This window comes from Protopterus annectens, chromosome 4.part1 (assembly GCF_019279795.1).
Source record: "Protopterus annectens isolate FY-2018-M chromosome 4.part1, PAN1.0, whole genome shotgun sequence".
Lineage (NCBI taxonomy): Eukaryota > Metazoa > Chordata > Ceratodontiformes > Protopteridae > Protopterus > Protopterus annectens.
In genome coordinates this window covers 245,215,503-245,234,369 of record NC_056734.1, presented here as the reverse complement: position 1 = coordinate 245,234,369, position 18,867 = coordinate 245,215,503, and positions in this window count along the sequence as shown.

Here is an 18,867-nt window from a genome sequence, read left to right as displayed (position 1 = left end):
CACTGTCACCCCTCTACACAAAGGTGGAGCATCCACTTACCCAGCCAATTATATGCACATCAGCCTAACTAGCCTGATCTGCAAGATAATGGGAGGCATTATCAAGGACCTTACAAACAGGGACATCGGCAAACTCAAAATGCTCAAGCCAATGCAGTTTGGTATTGTCAAAGGGAGATCAGGCCTGTTAAACCTGGTCAACTGCTTTGAAGCAGTCAACACACACATGGACAAGGGGAAGATGATGCACACTGCCTACCTTCACCTAGCCAAAGCCTATGACAATAATCCCCAGTCAGCCATAATACATAAGCCTACACAGATAGGCATCAACCTGTATGTTACCAGATGGGTAACTAACTAGCTCAATGATCGTACCCACGCAGTCAAAGTATTTGAAGCCACCCCTGGTAATAGACCCTTAAAGAGTGGTGTACCCCAAGGATCTGTCCTGGGTACTTTTACTGTTTGGGATATACTGTTCTGAGGTGCAAGACAAAATCAGTGGTCTGTGGCTAACGAGGTTTACAGATGACTGCAAGCTGGTCACTGTCTTACATCCCCCTAAAGATGTGATCATCCTCCAGGAGGCTCTTACTCAAATTAATGACTGGTGCCTGAAGCATTGCCTCAAACTGAATGCCAGGGAATGCATCATTATCCCTGTTGTGGTAGATGTCATCCACACTAGTTATGACAGTAATACCAATGCACTGAACATGCAATCAGGCATGAGATGACTTGTGCATCAAAGTTGATAGCAACCTGACAGTTTCCCACTGCAATGGCACCATTGTACGGAAGACTGTCTACATGGCCCACTTCACAAATAAGGGTATATCATCCAGGTACCAGAAGGCCATAGCATCCCTGTACTCCTCCCTTTCAGTCCCTTTACCGAGTACAATCGCTCATTTGGCATTTACCTTGCCAGCCACATGCAGCAGTTTCAGAGACCACAGACATTCCTGACCAGGAAAATCCATGGTCTGCAGCACCTATCATATACAGATAGGCTGAAAGCCCTGTCATTCTACTCAGTGTCATAGGTTCATAGGTAGGTTCATAGGTAGGTACTAGGCTATTGGCCTAAGGGCCTAAGTAAGCCTAGCCAACAAGGTTCCCTGGCTTACGCCACCCAAGAAAGTTATTTTCTTGTGCCCTTGTCAAGCAGAGCCACAGAAGTGATCCCCAGGATGTATTTCCTATTTCCCATCCACTCATCAAGATTTTTCTTGAAGAATGCTAATGAGGAATTTTGCTTGACATAGATGCCTAGCTTGTTCCAGACTAATCATAGGTGATGTGTGTCTGGCTAACAAAGTCACTCCCAAACCAGCCATGCTGGAGTGTATGCATATCTGTAAGACAAACCCCATTCATGCAACCCACACACAATGCCCTCACATGGTCTGTGACATGAATAGTACTTTTTGGTGGGATAGTTTTGTGTCTCAAACAATACACTGTCTGTAAAATACACTCCCTCCCCATTTCTAGCAGACTACTGCTGTAGCCTTCTTTCAGAAGAAGCTGGATGACTGCATGGGAAACACAAAAGACACCTCTGGGATCCCACCTGTGTCCCAGCTGGACAGGGGAAACTGGTGCTGACTTTGAAGGGACATGGGCAAACATCCAGCCTAGGCTTATGAGGACATCTAGACTAATAGCCTAGTATCATCCTATGAACATATGGACTTATATGAACTTTACACGCTTCCTGCATGTATTGCAGACTGCCCTGCAATGTTGTCAGATATGAATCCCTGTGAGTCTGAACTGTGTAATTACTGCATTGATAGAGTATTCTCTTGTTTTTTTATTAGTTATTGTCACATATCGTTACACTTTGTCATTGTGCCAGGTCTGAATAGCACTAAGTCAGCTCATAGAGTACTTGTACATGCACATGGAGACACATTATAGCTCATTGCAATAGCCTTGGTCTTGGTCACACTTACCATTTTGTTAATAGGGTCATTACACAGTAAGATTTGTCACCCTTTGTTGAGGGCCTTACAGTAGCTGTTACAGAGATAGAGTGTGGCAGTCAGAACTACCTTAAAGTATAGGCTGAAGGGCCCATAGGTAGCAAAGTTATGCCAGACTTTAACAGCGGTGTTCATGTGTGTGTGCACATGTGTGTGTGTGTGTGTGTGTGTATGTGTGTGTGTGTGTGTGTGTGTGTGTGTGTGTGTGTGTGTGTGTGTGTGTGTGTGTGTGTGTGTGTGTGAGTGTGTGTGTGTGTTAACAGACTGGACCATGACCTGCACTCATGCAGCATTCCCATCAATGTGGAGTGTGTGATTGCCTGACATGCTAGAGTGAGGTAACTTGTGAGTAGTATGTATGACACTGGTGAGAGGGTTAGCCTCATAGCCTATAAGTGTACAGTAGATGTCTGATGGGTTGGTATACCCTTGTAGGGAACTTCTGAGATGTCACCAGCTGCTGCATGTGCCATTTGATGTGAATGATGAATGGAAGGTTATGTACATTAACGGTCATCATTGTGGGGAACATGAAACATCAGGATCAGGAATGCAATGCATACTGTAATGCCACTATGGTGAAACTGCCCACACCCACATTGCGGTGATAGATGGCAGGGGTATGATGTGTGTGTTAATGGTGGATAGTACAAACAAATGTAGATATTCAGGATCTGTACATAATGCTGCCCAATGTATGAGGTCCTGTGATATGTTGCCCTGTTCGTGTCTTGCAGGTGGAATGGCTCGACAGCAGCAGCAACCATATTCAGACACTGAGACTGCAGCAATCGTAGATGCCATGAGACTGCATCACACAATCATGTTTGGAGGGGACGACAGCAGCTGCAACAGCAGACCTCACTGTGGTCAGACCTAGTGGCCACTGTTAACAATCTGGGGCAGCATGGCAAAACATATGCACAGGTCAGGCACAGGGCCACTGACCTCATCCACTACGCCCAGCAAAGGACTACAGCTGTGGCCATGGACCGGATGGCCACAAGTGGTGGTCCTGCCATGCAACCCCCACTTACACCAATAGAGGAGTTCCTTGACAACTTTGGGGCAGCCACCACACCCCAGAAAACCATACAATTGTATGCCGTGGAGGTGGGTCGCACACAGTCAACAGGCGAGGAATGTCCAGGTAAGGCCCCAGTGGACATCACTTCAATACTGTATCATTCATGCTGGCATCCTTTGAATATCTGGACACACATGTCAGGTCAAACTTCATTTGTGGGTGGGATTTTGTAATGCACACAAGTGCACATCTATTGTGAATGACAGCAAATTGTGTAGTTTCACAGATTGTACTGTACATGTTCAGATATGCATAATTTTTCCTGTTTGAATGCCACATGTGAGTGTGCTGAAATACCTCTCACCCACAACTTCATAGGTCTGGCTGGAGAACAGCTGCCTGAAGCCGGTGAGTATGGAAATGTCTTGGTGTGGTGCACCAATACCCTAGGGATGTTAAAGGCATGCATTTTTCCATGCACACAACTGTTACTCTTAACCATATTGCAAAATGTGCATGTTCGCTTGTGGTGGGGTTAACTGCATTGCATCACAATGGTCAACACAGGAGCCTGTTCATTCAGGGGAGCTATAACTTATTGGCATATACATTTCTGTAGGTGTTGCCACTGTGCTATACAGGCATGCATCAATATTGTGTACATGGGTGCAGTGTGTTTTAGGTGAAGGTCCATCACATACTACCACTCCTCACAGATCTCAGAGGTATATATTAGTAGCAACATTAAGTGGGCATAGTTGCACTGCATGTTGTTGAGGGCCTGTCCAGAGTGTGTCGGTTGTGGTCTGATTGTGTGTTGTGCATGTCATTATTCAGAAATGTTGTGGTGTGCCACCTTACCTGTGTGTGTGTGTGTGTGTGTGTGTGTGTGTGTGTGTGTGTGTGTGTGTGGGTGTGTGTGTGTGTGTGTGTGTCTGTGTATCAGCAAACATTATAGTGCAGGTATTAATTTGCATATGTTTCCTTTCCCGTACATGTGAACATGGGGGCTGGGTTCTCTCCCCCTCACAACATGATGTCAGTGTCTAACCGGACTCTGATGATGATGGTGGTGATAGTGAGGCACAGGTGGGGTTGTCAGGATCTGAATCTGTGCCATTGGTTGGTATCCCCCTTTCACCCACTTTGTCTCCACACAAAGTCAGTATGCCCCCACATACCCAGTCCCCAGCAGCCACAGATAATGGACAGTTGGAGAGTGGTGGCATGGAATAGGCTAGTGTGGTGACTATGGCAAGTGTGAGTGTAGACACTAGCGATAGCCAGAGACCAGATGAGGTCCCACACAGGCAGATGTACAGGGGCTCTCAAAGGATTACTGCTGCCCATCAAGCTCATGTCACAAGTGTCACAGCAGGTGTCACCAGACGCATGTTTTGGTCCATCATGGATGCACAGGCACATTCTGATTGCAACACCAGATAGATGCTCATGGTCATGAATGCAACACTTCCTGTCATGCATGACAACCTCCACAACTTTGGTAATGCCACACGTTATTATGCTTCTGTCATGGATAGATGGTGGGGTGAGACATTGTCATTGTTCGACTGTGCAATGTCTGTGCTTGAGCATGTGATGGGAGTGGGGCATCTGCCACGTGGACGTAGGTCAGCAACAAGATCAGCTTGGAGTCCATATGGACATGCACATTCACACAGCCATAGTGGTAGTACCACCAGCACTACAAAGGGAGGGTGCTGTCCACACCACAATGTAGCAGGCCATGGGCACGTGGTCCTGGCCAGTCACATCAGGGATATGGATCCAGCAGACAGCAGTCACCATCGGGGAGTAGTACTGCATCTGGCCTTGGGGCTGGTGGTGCCAGTGAGACTACTGGCAGAACCAGTTACCATGTCCAAGGCCAGAGACGGTGAACTGTACATCCTATCATGTATGGTCCATGGCTGTCCAACATACCCCTGTGTAGGGCAACCACATGGCTTGATTGTGTGCATACAAACACTCACACATCTCTGTCACAGTCAGCTCCTCTGCATGGCCCAGTTGAATAACACCCCTCCAGACAAAGACACACAAACACACACACACACACACACACACACACACACACACACACACACACACACACACACACACACACACACACTCACATGATGTCAACCATATGGCCCATCCTAGGCTTCTGCCAAACCCACACTACACCCTGTGCATGTGATGATACCTGTGCCACATCTGGCTTATCCATACCATCAATGCAGGGGCATGCTAATATGGGTCTGATGCACAGGGTGAATGTAGTACATTGTAGTAATGTAATACTGTATAAAGTGCTGTCTGCTGGCAATTGTTATGGGTGCACATTAAATTGTATGTACATTTTATAGCCATGATGCATTATTGCTGTTAGTACTGCTGACTGACTGTAGTCTCACATACTGTATTCTGTTTGTATTCCAGGTGTCTGTGTGTCTGCAGGCTGTGGGCCTGCTGACATTACCAACAATGAGTATAGCAGACTGGAAAAACAGTGACTTTTTAATAGCCAAGGTACAGCTGTATATGTACATGTTTACCAGGTGTGTATGCATGCAACTATGTGTGAGGGATACTGGGGGCAGACAGTGTGACCTTGCATACATACCCCTTGACATAGCCAGCTAGCCTTCATACATGTCACATGGGTGTTTTGTAGTACCACAAGCTCATACATACAGACAAGGTTACTTGAGTACTGGCACTGGGTCACACACAAGCCTAGCCATTACTTTAACCCCAACAATTTCACCTATCTTGTAGGCACCAGGTAGTCACAGGGCCTTCACATGTCTACATATTGCACACACATAGGCAACACACAATGTGTGTGTGACTATCAAATGTGGACTATGGGACACAACTTTTAGTAATGTGACAGTCTGCAGCACATAACAGAATTTCTCATAATAATAAGGTGCTTCTGATGTATATCAACTGCTCTATGCAATTAGTACAGAACTGCATGCCATGTTTCTTGTCCTACAGTCTTGGGACCTCTTTTTACTCTTTCAGTTGTCACAGGTTACACCTTGCCATTCATGGACTGCAACCTGCAGAGTGAACAGACACACCCCTCAACTGTACAGATATCCACAGAATGCCCAGATTCCTGCCTCATATTTGTGGTCCATTTTCTCATAAACCTGTATTTTTCTGGCAAATCATTGCCAACTCATTGTGGTTGATGTCAACAAACAATGGCAGACATTATGAGTTGCAGATGTCATACCTTTCAGACTATCTGCTAATGAAAAACCTTTTATTCTAACACCTATATACGTTTGTAGGAGCAATATTTGACAAGTGCCCCTGTTATGTGGCCTTTGTCACCTCGTTATTTATGGCTTTGTAAACACTTTGTGCTGTAAGAGCTTGAGAGCTATGGGTACAGATGGTGGCCATTCCTCAGACCTCTGCATATGTCTGCAGGTTGTCCTAATGTCTGACACACAATTTCTTTCCATCTGTCATAAACCTGTGGTCTTCTGGCCAACGTTTTGAAAAATCATGACAGACTGACATTGCAGATTAATGACGGATATTGTCATGTAACAACACACACCCTTTGTAAGGTGCATTCACATCCATGACCTATTCTGCTATCTATTCCCCATGTGTGACACAGCAATATCTGATGGGTGTGCTCAATGTTTGCTGTTTGCCCCAGCTTCACATATGGCTTTAACCAGATGTCTTTCTGTGAGTGGTTGAGAGGTATGTTGGTACATACATACATACAGACAAACATGCACACATTCTTGACCTGCCCCTGCTAATAGCTGAACCTCTACCAGCCCAAATTTACAAACGATACTGCTAGATACATAACAGAAACTCCACAGAGGTAATGTAGTTTTGCAGTGTTTGACAGTACTATTCAAGTGGGTGACAACTGCAGGGGATGTTAGGATTGCCAATGATGGGTTCAGAGGCCTTTAACATGGTAGAGCCACCTGAAACACACACACTGCTGCATGGGGACATGCATTGAAACACACATGCACACAGAGTTGACACTTACCATATTAGATGACCCACCTATCTCTTTATGTACAATACGCAGTGATATGACTATTGCATGCACCACAATGCTTTTGCATTATAAATTGTGTAACTGTGCTTGTAAGGTGGATGACATCTGTAGGGGCTGCAACTAGGTTGGCAATGGGGGAGTTAACAAGGTGGAAGAGGTACACAAAATGGTATAACCATCACATACACACAGTAAAGACAGCCACAGGGTGATATGCATACAGAAACACATACACAGTTGTCAATAGATTAGTAGCCCTACATATCCACTTGTAAGTACTATAGTGTTATGTACACATTACATGCACCACAGAGATTATATGCTGAGGACATAACTTACTACCTCTTACAAGAAGTAATCTTGAGAATGCCTACATGGATGGTGGGATAAAACACCCCAAATTGCAACTAGTCTCATACATTGCTCTTACATACCTGGACAAGTGACAGAGTAACAGACTTTGCATCAGCATGATGTTTCAGACAGATATGAAGTCTGATGCTGACATGTCTGTCACTATGGTAGCTATGACATGTTTGGCAATAATTACTCATAAATGCCCATTGCTAGGGGACACAGACCACATATAAGATGCAAACATCTGGATATTCCATATACATCTGTACAGATGACTGTTATGGCCTGTGTAGTTTAACATGGTGGATGTAAGGCAGATGCCATTAACTGCCTCTTTAAAGTAATGCCATGGGGAGGGAGTCAACAGGCCTTAAAATAGTATAACTGGCACACACAACAGCCACAGGGGATATGCTTCACACACAAACACACACAGTACTCTACGTGCTAGTACTGAAATTAGAACACCTACCTAATTATTTTTATTATAGTAGTACATACCTATTGCACATGCCACAGAGCTTATAGGGCTGAAGAATGTATACAGGTACTTCTAAGGTGAATGGCATCAGCGGGCCTTGTAAATTAGGGTAATGGGAAGTGTACTGGGTGAAACACACCTCAAAATGGTATAACTCACCCCCCCCAAAGGATATGGTTTTCACACACACACACACACACACACACACACACACACACACACACACACACACACACACACACACACACACACATGCACACACACACACACACACACACACACACACCCACACACACCCACACACACCCACACACACACACACACACACACACACACACACACTTACAGTTACTAGAACTGAAATTAGAACCACTATATATCTACTTATTTGTACTATACTGTTATAGAGCTATCACACACACCACAGAGCTTATAGAGCTGATAAGTATCCAAAGGTACTACTAAGGTGAATGGCATCAGCAGATCTTGTATAGTAGGGACTTTGGATGTGTATTGAGAGGGAAATACCTCATAATACTTTAACCTACAAGCACACACACACAAAGGCAGGTGGTGTGATATTACAACCCCTACCTCAGTACTATTACACAATGGGAATCACCTCCATGCTGGCACATGTGACTGGTTACAAGTGGTATGCAACTGTCCACAGCAGAGCATCAATCTATGCCTTTCAGGGTATCCTTGTCTATGACTCACTATGTGTGTCTCCCTGTGTGTGTATCTCTCTCTATCACTGTCTGTCTCTCTCTTCCCCATATCTATGTGTGTGTATGCTTGAAATATTGCTATATATTGCCCATGTATATGTCTGTGTATCACATGCAACAGATGCAGATATATCACATATTTTCCACCTACAGCTAGCTGAGGGTAATCCTGTCTGACAGGTGTGGGTAGTGACAGTTAAGGTGTGCGTAGCTGTCTGTATGAAAAGACACCTATGCATAATACAGTTATATACTCTGATGTGGGTTTAGACATGGGTTGTAATTCTCTAAGTGTATGAGCATGCCCAGTATGACCTTCTATAGTAAGAGTGGTACTCCATTCCAGAAGTAGTTGTACTCCAGTCCAGTGTTTTGTGTGCTACAGCCATACCTGTCAACCTGTTAGTGCAAGAATTCTGGAGATAGCCTGCCAAAATGGGGGAACAATGACCCAAATATAGGGAGATACTGTAAATATTGCTGTTATTAATGTAGAAAGTTGCTAGAGTAACAGAGTTTGTTTTAGCAGACATCTTCTGACATACATGTCATCTGACACTGAAATGTATTGTGTCATTACTTACTGACAGATATCCTCAGATCTTCACAGTGATTTGCTTGGGATATACAAGATGTATGATGCACAGACTGAAATAGTGAGCCAAACTATGGACATTATTGCTCAATTCGGCTGGTTGAAGGGTGTGGCTACAGCCGATTGGCTGATGAAGCTGTGTAAACAGTTCAGCACCTCAATGATATACTGGCTGGGGATCTCCTGCTTGTGTGGTATTCTTCTTAACTGAAAAGCTATATCCTGGTTTGGGTACAGAGTGCATTCTACTGAGCAGAGATGTCAATTATAAGTGTGGTATATTTCACATAGCACTGTGATTTCCAGCTATGTCAACAGCAGAGCAGTACAGAGTGATGTGGTGAACCACTGACAGACATTTGATTATAGGTTGATAGGTTGATATGAGGTTACTAGGCTACTGGGCCAGGACTTTATAACCCTCACAGACAAGCGTGTAGCCCATGTTAAGACATGTCAGCACCCAGAGCCCTTGTCCAGCAGGGACACAGGTGGAATCCCACGACTCTATTTTCTGTTTCCCATGCACTGATACAGGCAGCACTTCACAAGGGGTATTGCGGAGCTCAGCTTGATGTGGAAAGGGAGTGTAGTCCACAGATGGGAGATTCTGTTGGACACGTATATGTCACACCAACGGGCCCTATTGATATCACAGATCAGGTTGATGGTGTGCCTACAGGTTGTTTGAGTGAGCCTTGTCTTCCAGATGTGAAACAGTAACATCACGGCAGGGGGTCTGAATTGCTTTGTATGCCAGACAGAGGTCACCTCTGAGGATTCTGCATGGAACTGAGTAGAGGGACAGTGTTGTTTGCCTATCTCTGTAGGGTAGGTATTTGGAGTCCTGGAATCTCCCAGTGAGGAACCTCTGTGGTCTCTCCAGCTTCTGCATGTGCTTTGTGAGGTAAATGCTGAAGGGGCATTGTACAAAATAATTGGCCTTATAAGCTTAGAATACATGGATCTTATGACCTCTTTGGTCTTTCTTTTGAGTTGGCCCATCTATGAGGCTTTCTGTACAATGGAAGCAACATGGTGCACAGACTTCAGGTTGCTATCAACCTGGGTGGCCAAATGCCTCAGTACTGATTGTGTATGCAGGACATTGTTGTTAATGTGATAATATGTGGGGACATCAGTCTCCCTGGCAGGGATGATGCATCTGCAGGCACTCAGCTTGAAGCCATGTTTTTTTGCAGCATTCATTTGTTTTGGTGAGACCCTGTTGTAGGATGTCCACATCACTTTGGGTATTGATGACTGTTCCCAGCTTGCAATCATCTGCCAAGTTGGTCAGCCATAGGCCAGTATTTTTGGCCTGCACCTCAGGGAAGTATATCCCATATACCAGAGGCCCTAAGACCAATCCCTTTGGTATGCAACTCGTTATGGGTGTACTGCTTGGGTTGGCTACCTCTATTATGATCATGTGGGTTCTATCAATGAACTGGTTTGCTACCCATCTGGTAGCATATGGATTGCTGCCTAGTTGACAGAGTTGGGGAATAGTGTGTAAGGCTTTGGCCAAGTCAAGGTGGCTGGAATGCGCCATCTTTCCCTCATCCATGCCTTTGTTGGCTGTGTCAAGGAAGTAATCCAAAGTTCACTGACATACCTCCCCTTGAGAAAGGCAGACTATGTGGGGTCAAGTATTTGGAGTTTGCTAATGTCTGTGTTAATGAGGTCCATGATGATCCATTGCATGGCCTTGCAGTTCAGGCTAGTTAGGCTGATGGGTCTTTAATTTGTCAAAACAGTGAACACTCCACCTTGGTGTACAGGGATGACAGTGGCTATCTGCCACTCAGCTGTGACAAAGGTAGTACTCAGGCTTTGGTTGTGTATGGTGCATAATGATGCTGCCAGTTCATGCCTGAGTTCATGTAGGTTGTAGGCTGGGATGTATTCAGGCCTCATGGAGGCTGTCTTCTTGACTTTGAGAGGGCAGTGATGCCCTGTTCCCTAGTGATAAGGGTTGGGTGGTCAGGTACTGAGGATGCCCTGCTTTCTTGATGGGGGGCAGAGGAGATATTTCCACTGAATCTGTCAGCCAGTAGATTGGCTATAGCTACAGCATTTGTGTATGGGGTGTCCTTGACCACCAGCTCTGCACAGATCTGGGAGCTTCCTTTGGGAATGCAGACATATGTGAGGAAGACCTTATGATTGCCTATGCTCTTATTTGTTTGTTCAGGCTAGGGGTATATATATATATATATATATGTATATATATGTATATATATATATATATATATATATATATATATATATATATATATATATATATATATATATGTGCTGGTATTGTACTTTTGTGTACATTTGGACATTGGTGCCTGTACCTCCAGTGGGTAGGGGGCTGTTCAGCTGTTTATACCATCCCTCTGGTGGTTTTGCTCAGCTTAGGAGACATTTTCATTTTACCATGGCTAGAGGGGAGTCAGGAGACATGATGATATCAAACGTGACTGATCTTTTGCAAGATCCTTTCAGGGAGGATGATACCATAAGGGTGCTGCACTGGTTAATAATGTTGGTTACTGCCAAGTCCAACATATGCATCACATCTTGTGGGGGGTATCAAGTAGCTGTCCTAAAGATTTAGCATTGATAAGATGGGGGAATCTCTGTGCATTTCTGTTATGGCATGGTTGATTTGCCAATCAGAGGTTGGGTAATATAAGTCATCCAGGATCAGGGTAACAGATTGAATCTTGATAGATTTGTAGAGGGCCAGATATGTGGGGTGGGTATCCTTAGTCAGATATGTTTGCCTGTAGCTACCTATAATTTGCATAGGGGTCTTGTCATATGTTGACTGCACTTGAGTGTCTTGTGTGTATCAAACTGGTTGACCAGCATGGAGCTATGTTTCTGTCTAATATATCTTTATACTCCACCTCCTTTGGCTTTGCAGTGCACATTTTGGGGTCTGGCTGTGTGATATGATGAGTGATCAGGTAAGGATGGGTTGCTCCCCACACCTAGTGCTCAGGTTTCTGTGAGTGCACAAATGTCACCATCTACCATGGTTACAAATGCTTGCAATTACTACATTTTTCTGTTTAGACTCCAAATGTTTAGCAACATGGCCTTTACTTTGCATTTTGTTGAGTGTTATATGTTGGCAGTATTGACCCCATGACTTTCCCTAAAAAGGCACTCTGGGGGAGGCAAAGGCCTTTGTCAGAGGCCTGAAGGCCAAGTGAGACAGATGCAGACCTTCTCTAGGAAAGCAGTGTGGTCTGTCAGTCATATGTTCCCAGGCTTCCAGGCAGTGGATCCCCTGGGATGACACCAGCAAGTAAGCCAATTGTTACTGACAATCATTTTCTGTTTGTATTAAGCCAGCATTCCAGATCGAGGTAGAATGCTGCTTAAGGCTAGGGATATACCTGCATGGGACACATATTAAGCAAGCTCAATCATGTCACAGTAAGGTGGTAGCCATGTATAACCTGGAAGTACAGTAACTTTCAGGTACCTGCTGTCCTACTAGGCACCATATCTGTCAACCTCTTAGAGCCAGTAATCTGGAGAAAGCCATAAATAACTGGGTGACAAAGGGCCAAAAATAGGGGCAGCAAACTGAATCATGTCTGTATTCCTATAGTCCAGGGAGGTACATCTGACATCATTCACACCACCATGGAATACACCAGAGTGATGAGTACCTATTGTGGAGTGACCTGAGTGCATGTGTGATATGGAGGATTCTGGCACCTGACAGACAAGTATGACTTTCTCCTTATCCAGCCTGGTGAGAGGCATATCTGTGTGTCTCATGATGGAGTTTTCTATGAATAATATGTTGGGTTTATAGTAAGGCCTTAGTGGTTCCGAGACACTGCTGTGTGGAGGATGCATGTTCTGTGGTGTGTAGGTTTGTGGCGTTCTCATGTGTTTTTGCCTCTGAGGTGTCCTTTGTGTTTTTGTTTTGTTGATGACCTCCACTTATGTGTGTGTGTTGTGTAGTTGTGGGTGATGTTTACTGACTCCATACCCTGCAGGGTACCTGTGTTACTGAATGATTTGTTCTGCTGTGCACATTTTCCATTTGTCTGGCCAGTGATTCCCCTTCCCCTTATGTGTGTGTCTCTTTGTCAATCTGTAGTCCCATCACAGGCTTTGGCCACAGTGGCTGCTGTTATTTATTTGTATTTCTGGTGTGAGTGGGGTAGATGCCATAACATCACACACAGGGTTATGGGCTTCACACCTCTGAGTGTACTTATTTAGCAGGTTGTCCATCATTGCACTATTACATCAGCTGTGGTCCTCAGACAGTTTGCATTGCTATGTTATTATGAGGCTACATGTTGGCCCTAGCTGTCAACCTGTCACAGACTGACATCTGCACAGGCCCATATATGACAGTCAGACACAGGCCCACACAAGGGGACAAGGTGTTGCTCTGCCAAACATAGACAGTTGGAGGACCGGTTTGGTATTTGCTTGATTTTTCTTATGGGTATGACATCTGCTTCTCCACTGTCTGCCACTGATGTTTTGACATGAACCTTTCTTGTTTTGCAAATACTTTGGCAGGCAAATGCAATGTTAAGACAAGCATAACAGATATACGTGGCATACCTGTGGTCCTTCTTTGACAGCCTGTCATTCCAGGGGTATGGATGGTGGCCAGTGACTTGCTGGCAGTGCTGACACAGTAAGGTGGTAGCCATGTATAACCTAGCAGTACAGTAACTTTCAGGTACCTGCTGTCCTACTAGGCACCATATCTGTCAACCTCTTAGAGTCAGGAATCTGGAGAAAGCCATAAATAATTGGGTGACAAAGGGCCAAAAATAGGGACAAGTGTTAAATATTGCCCTTACAAACTTAGATAGCTGCTACAATAACATGTTTTGCATTAGCATGAATTTTTCTAACGGGTATGAAGTCAAACTAAAATCTATTCATTATTTTCTGACTTTAGTCTTTCATGATTTACAAATGGTTTGCCAGAAAACCACAATTTCATGACAAACAGCAAAATTATGATGCAAAACTCTGGACATTCTGCAAACATCTGTACAGTTGAGAGGTATGATAGGCACTGTGTAGGTTACTCTGAGCTGTGTACTGTCCATATGAGTGGTCCCCTTTTCCTGACTTGTCCATCTTTCCTGCAGTAATTGATATTGACTTCTGGACAGTGTGTACAGGTCCTACTGTATGTGTAGTTGACATGCAAAATAATTGGCACAGAAAGTCTTTGAACATGGACCCTGTCAGTCACAGTACTGTACTTAGGTCACTAAGAAATTACAGACAAGTGTAAGTGCTGCCCACTTCATGACAGTATTAACCGTGCATATACATACCTCATCAACCCCTGCATATTGTGGACATGCAGCAAGTTATCAAGTTGATTGGAACAGCCCTGGGAATGTGTGCTCTGCTCCTATTACCTTACAAACATACATGTTGCTACATTTCTATGGGGACACTGGTGTGTTGGGCAAGGGGCATACCAGTCAACTGTATGCATTTGCACTGACTGTGCAGATGTTGGCTTTATAGGTTCATAGGTTAGTACTAAGCTAATTTCCCTTGTGAGCCATTGTAAGCCTAGCCAATTATCCCTTGTGAGACTCAAACCCTACACCTTGTGCTTGTAAGGCAAACACCTTAACCATTAGGCCACCCTCCCAGCTTTTTGACTCCATTTAGCATAGTGCTGTGTCTGTCTTGGAGAATATTGGCATATTAATAAAGACCAAATGTTAGGATGTAATGGCAGACATTTGAGTTTCAGACTTCCTACCCTTCAGAGACTTCATGCAACTGCAAGACCTGATGTGATATCATTGTGTAAGTCTGTAAGAAGACTGTTTCATCATTTGCCAGACATTTCTTAATGGATTTCTACAGCTGACTTGCTGGAAGAGGCTGGGGGGTGAGTATGGGATCCCAACATTAACATCCATACATGTGACCTATGACCCCCCCCAGTTTATTTGTCCACCACATACACACTCTTTGCCAAGGCCAGGGAATACTGGGAATGCCTATGTCTGCCTACAGGGGAAGGCTAAGGGAGTTCCTCCTCCAAGTCCCTCTGTGCCTGTGGAGGCCTTGGCAATGGTGTGGGGCTGTGTGCCCCTTCCCTGTGATGTTCCTGCTGCAGCTGTTTCTGCAGGATCATATTGTGTAGCATGGCACATACTATGAACATGTGCACACATGTGGCTGGAGAGTACTGCAAGGCTGCACCAGATATGTCAAGGCAGGGGAATAATGACTTGAGCATCCAAAACACAGACACTCTGTAATGTTCCCAGTTTGTGCGTATGCCTCATTATGGTGTTCTTCAGTGGGTGTATGTGCATATCTGATGGATGTCATCATCCACGGTTCCAGTGCATAGCCAGCATCCCCCACAAGATTGCTATAAGGGATTCTCCCCAGCAAATGCCTGGTACAGCTGTGAGGCATACCAGATGTGGGAGTCATGATAGCTCCCAGGGCTGCCAGCACACATATTCATGATAATGCCCTGGGTATTGCACACAACCTGGCAATCAATGGAGTGATAGTCCTTGTGGTTGACATACACTCTACTGTCTTCACTGGGTAGATCTTTGATGTGGATGTGACTGCAGTCTATGGCACCCAGTACCTCTGGGAAGTCTGCTACATGGTGGAAGAGACACATATTGCTGGTCCTCTCCTCACAGGTGCTGGGGAAATAAATGTGCTCACCAGCATGTGGTCGCATGGCATCCAAAAACTGGTGGAATACCCTGAAAGCAGATGCCTGTGAGACCCCAATGATGTCGCCAACAGGTCTTTGGAAAGTACCTGTAGCTAGTATTTTAAGGCTGCACATACCTTGGTTTCACCTGAGATGGGTTCCCCTCTGTTGGCTCTGGGTCTGAGGTGAGCTGGCACAGCTCAGTGAGTTGATGAAGTATTTCCCTATCCACCCCATAGAGCTCTAGTATCTCCAGATCATATAGCCCCTGGAAGGTTACCCTGGGTCTGAACACTCTTCTCCTCCTTGGTCGGGGCTGGTTGTCAGCATTATCCTCATCACCAGCCTGAGTCTGTAGCATGTACAGCTGTAGCAAAGCAGCAGCAGCAGCCCCTATCATTTTATCAATTAAAATTCCTAATTGTGTACACCAATGGTGCAGAGTTTGTGGGAAAAAAAGGACTGAAAGGTGCTTGCATACTTTATACTGGTGTGCTGCAGATGCTGCCTGTGTGATTGGCTGACTATGATACAATTCACCTGCCAGCTATCTTATTGAGGGGTTTGAATGGGCCACTGTGAGTGGCAGTCTTTATTAGTGAGTTGTAGTTAATTTCCTTTATTCTGCTGTTTCCTTTTTTCCCTCTATTTCCACTGTGTTTAACCCCCATGTTGCACCACGCAAACTGTTTTAGCTATTGTAAACCCTGCTGAGAATAAAAGGCCCTCCCCAGACACGAACACAGTTATCAATTCTTGAACCAGCTAAGCACAGCTAAGCAGCCTCAGATACACCCTCTTGGTTAGCTGTGCTTAGTTGAGCGCAAATAAGAGCAGCAGAGCTCCAATGTGCTTACGCCAAGCACTACACACACCCTTTTCATGTTATCTGCTTTTTCTGCTTACAGCACCACATTATAGTTCCTACAAAGTTAGGTACCCATGGACACAGTCTCCCATTTTGCTATTCAGTAAATTTAGCTCATTTACATACCCCTACTGGCTTATACCCTATTTACACCACTAAACCGAAGCCTAAGTCCTTAGCAACCACTGTTACCTGTTTTTGTTATAGGTCTGCATGCTGCCTACTATAGTGGCAAAATTCATGTTTCACATTTTATTGATTTTTAAATTTTTTTAAAATTTTCTGCACGATCACTTTTGCGCGCTGCTGAGCTCCACTGAAATCAGCCAAAAAAATTTTTGATTTTTGCAATTTTAAAACACTTTTGCATGCCAATGGCCATAGTTTTGGCCATTAGCATGCCTAATAAACATAATACATGCTTTACTTTGAGCTGTCATGCCCCCATTTTGATTTTTGCAGAAATGTACACTTTCATGATTTCCACCACCGAATGAGGTGGCTTGCATTATTCCATGGTGTCCATGTCAGAATAGCACTGGGAGGCTTGTGTACGCCTCCAGCCTTGTTTACTGGATTGCACAGGCTACGAACTCCATGTTTGAGCCATGCCACTATGCTTACACAGAGTTTAAGTCCGTGTAAGCTTTATTGAATCCTGGCCTAAGTCTTTGTCTCTCTCTCTCTCTCTCTCAGCATATGTGTGTGTGTGTGTATATATATATATATATATATATATATATATATATATTTTTTTTTTATATATATATATATATATATATATATATATATATATATATATATAAATTGATATATAGATAGACAGATAGCTATAGATATATAGAGATGACATTGAAATATGTATGCATTGATAATTATTTATATGAATAACCTACCCGGATGTTCTGCAGTAGACACACGATTAGGTTGTCTTCCACATCAGCTGCAACATCAATGATTCTGTGTGAACCATGTGATGAGATGTCTGGATCTCTGATAGTTGACAAGAACTCCTCTGTTTTAGCCAGAGATGGCTTGGTAGGAGGACTACCACCCATAGCCAGACATTCAAGGGCAGCTGCAGCTAGAGAATGTCTGGCTGCTATAATCATAACACTGGCCCCATGTCTTACTTTTGAATAGGTACATCCATTGCCTCCAATCACATTTACATCATTCACTGCTTGCTTCCAGATACAATCACAGGATGGCTTTTCATCCCTGCATCTCTCTAATAGGAATGACTCATGGTGACATAGTGCATGAATGATCACATCATTCTTAGCATCCACATATGGTGGTTTACGGGGTGCAGATATTTTGGGTGCTATAACCTTGTATGAGATGAAGCATAATAGGAAAGAAGAAATCCATAAGTATAAAAACTAATATGTATGAATATATCCATCCATCATACACAAAATATATGAAAACGTAAGGCTTCATATGAGTGCACACATCTTAATACATTTTCCTTCTACCTCCCCCCATATAAACTAACCACCATTTTTAGTCAGGCCATGCAACTGCATGAATCTGAGATGTATTTACAAACATAAACACTGCTTTTTACATAGAAATGCAGTCCCGTGACTAAGTAAAGTCATAGGCATATAGCCATGTTAAGTATGTGTATATTCAGTCTTAAATTACTATACCTCCAATTACCATGTTAGTAAGCATGTTCTCTTGTGCCAGTGACACTAAATCAGCAAAGTTTAATATTTTATCCTTTTTTTCTCTTGGGTTCAATTTCTAGGTGGTACTATTCAATCTTACCAATGTCTTACCCACAGCATTCTAATATGTCACAAGTCATGCAATTTTTCCTCCAACAAACCATGATTATAACCAACACCATAAACCATATCAGGGTTTAATATTGGAACAAGTCTTCATAGTTTTAGCATAGCCCATGGCCAAATTTCAAAGACATTTTTAAAACCTTCTGTTCATTTTGATGTACTCAGTGTCAATGTGTTCGGTAAGCAATTTTGTTTCCAATTGTGCTAATGCAGTTGAAAAGGCTGTGTGTCTTTTTGCAGAAGATATTA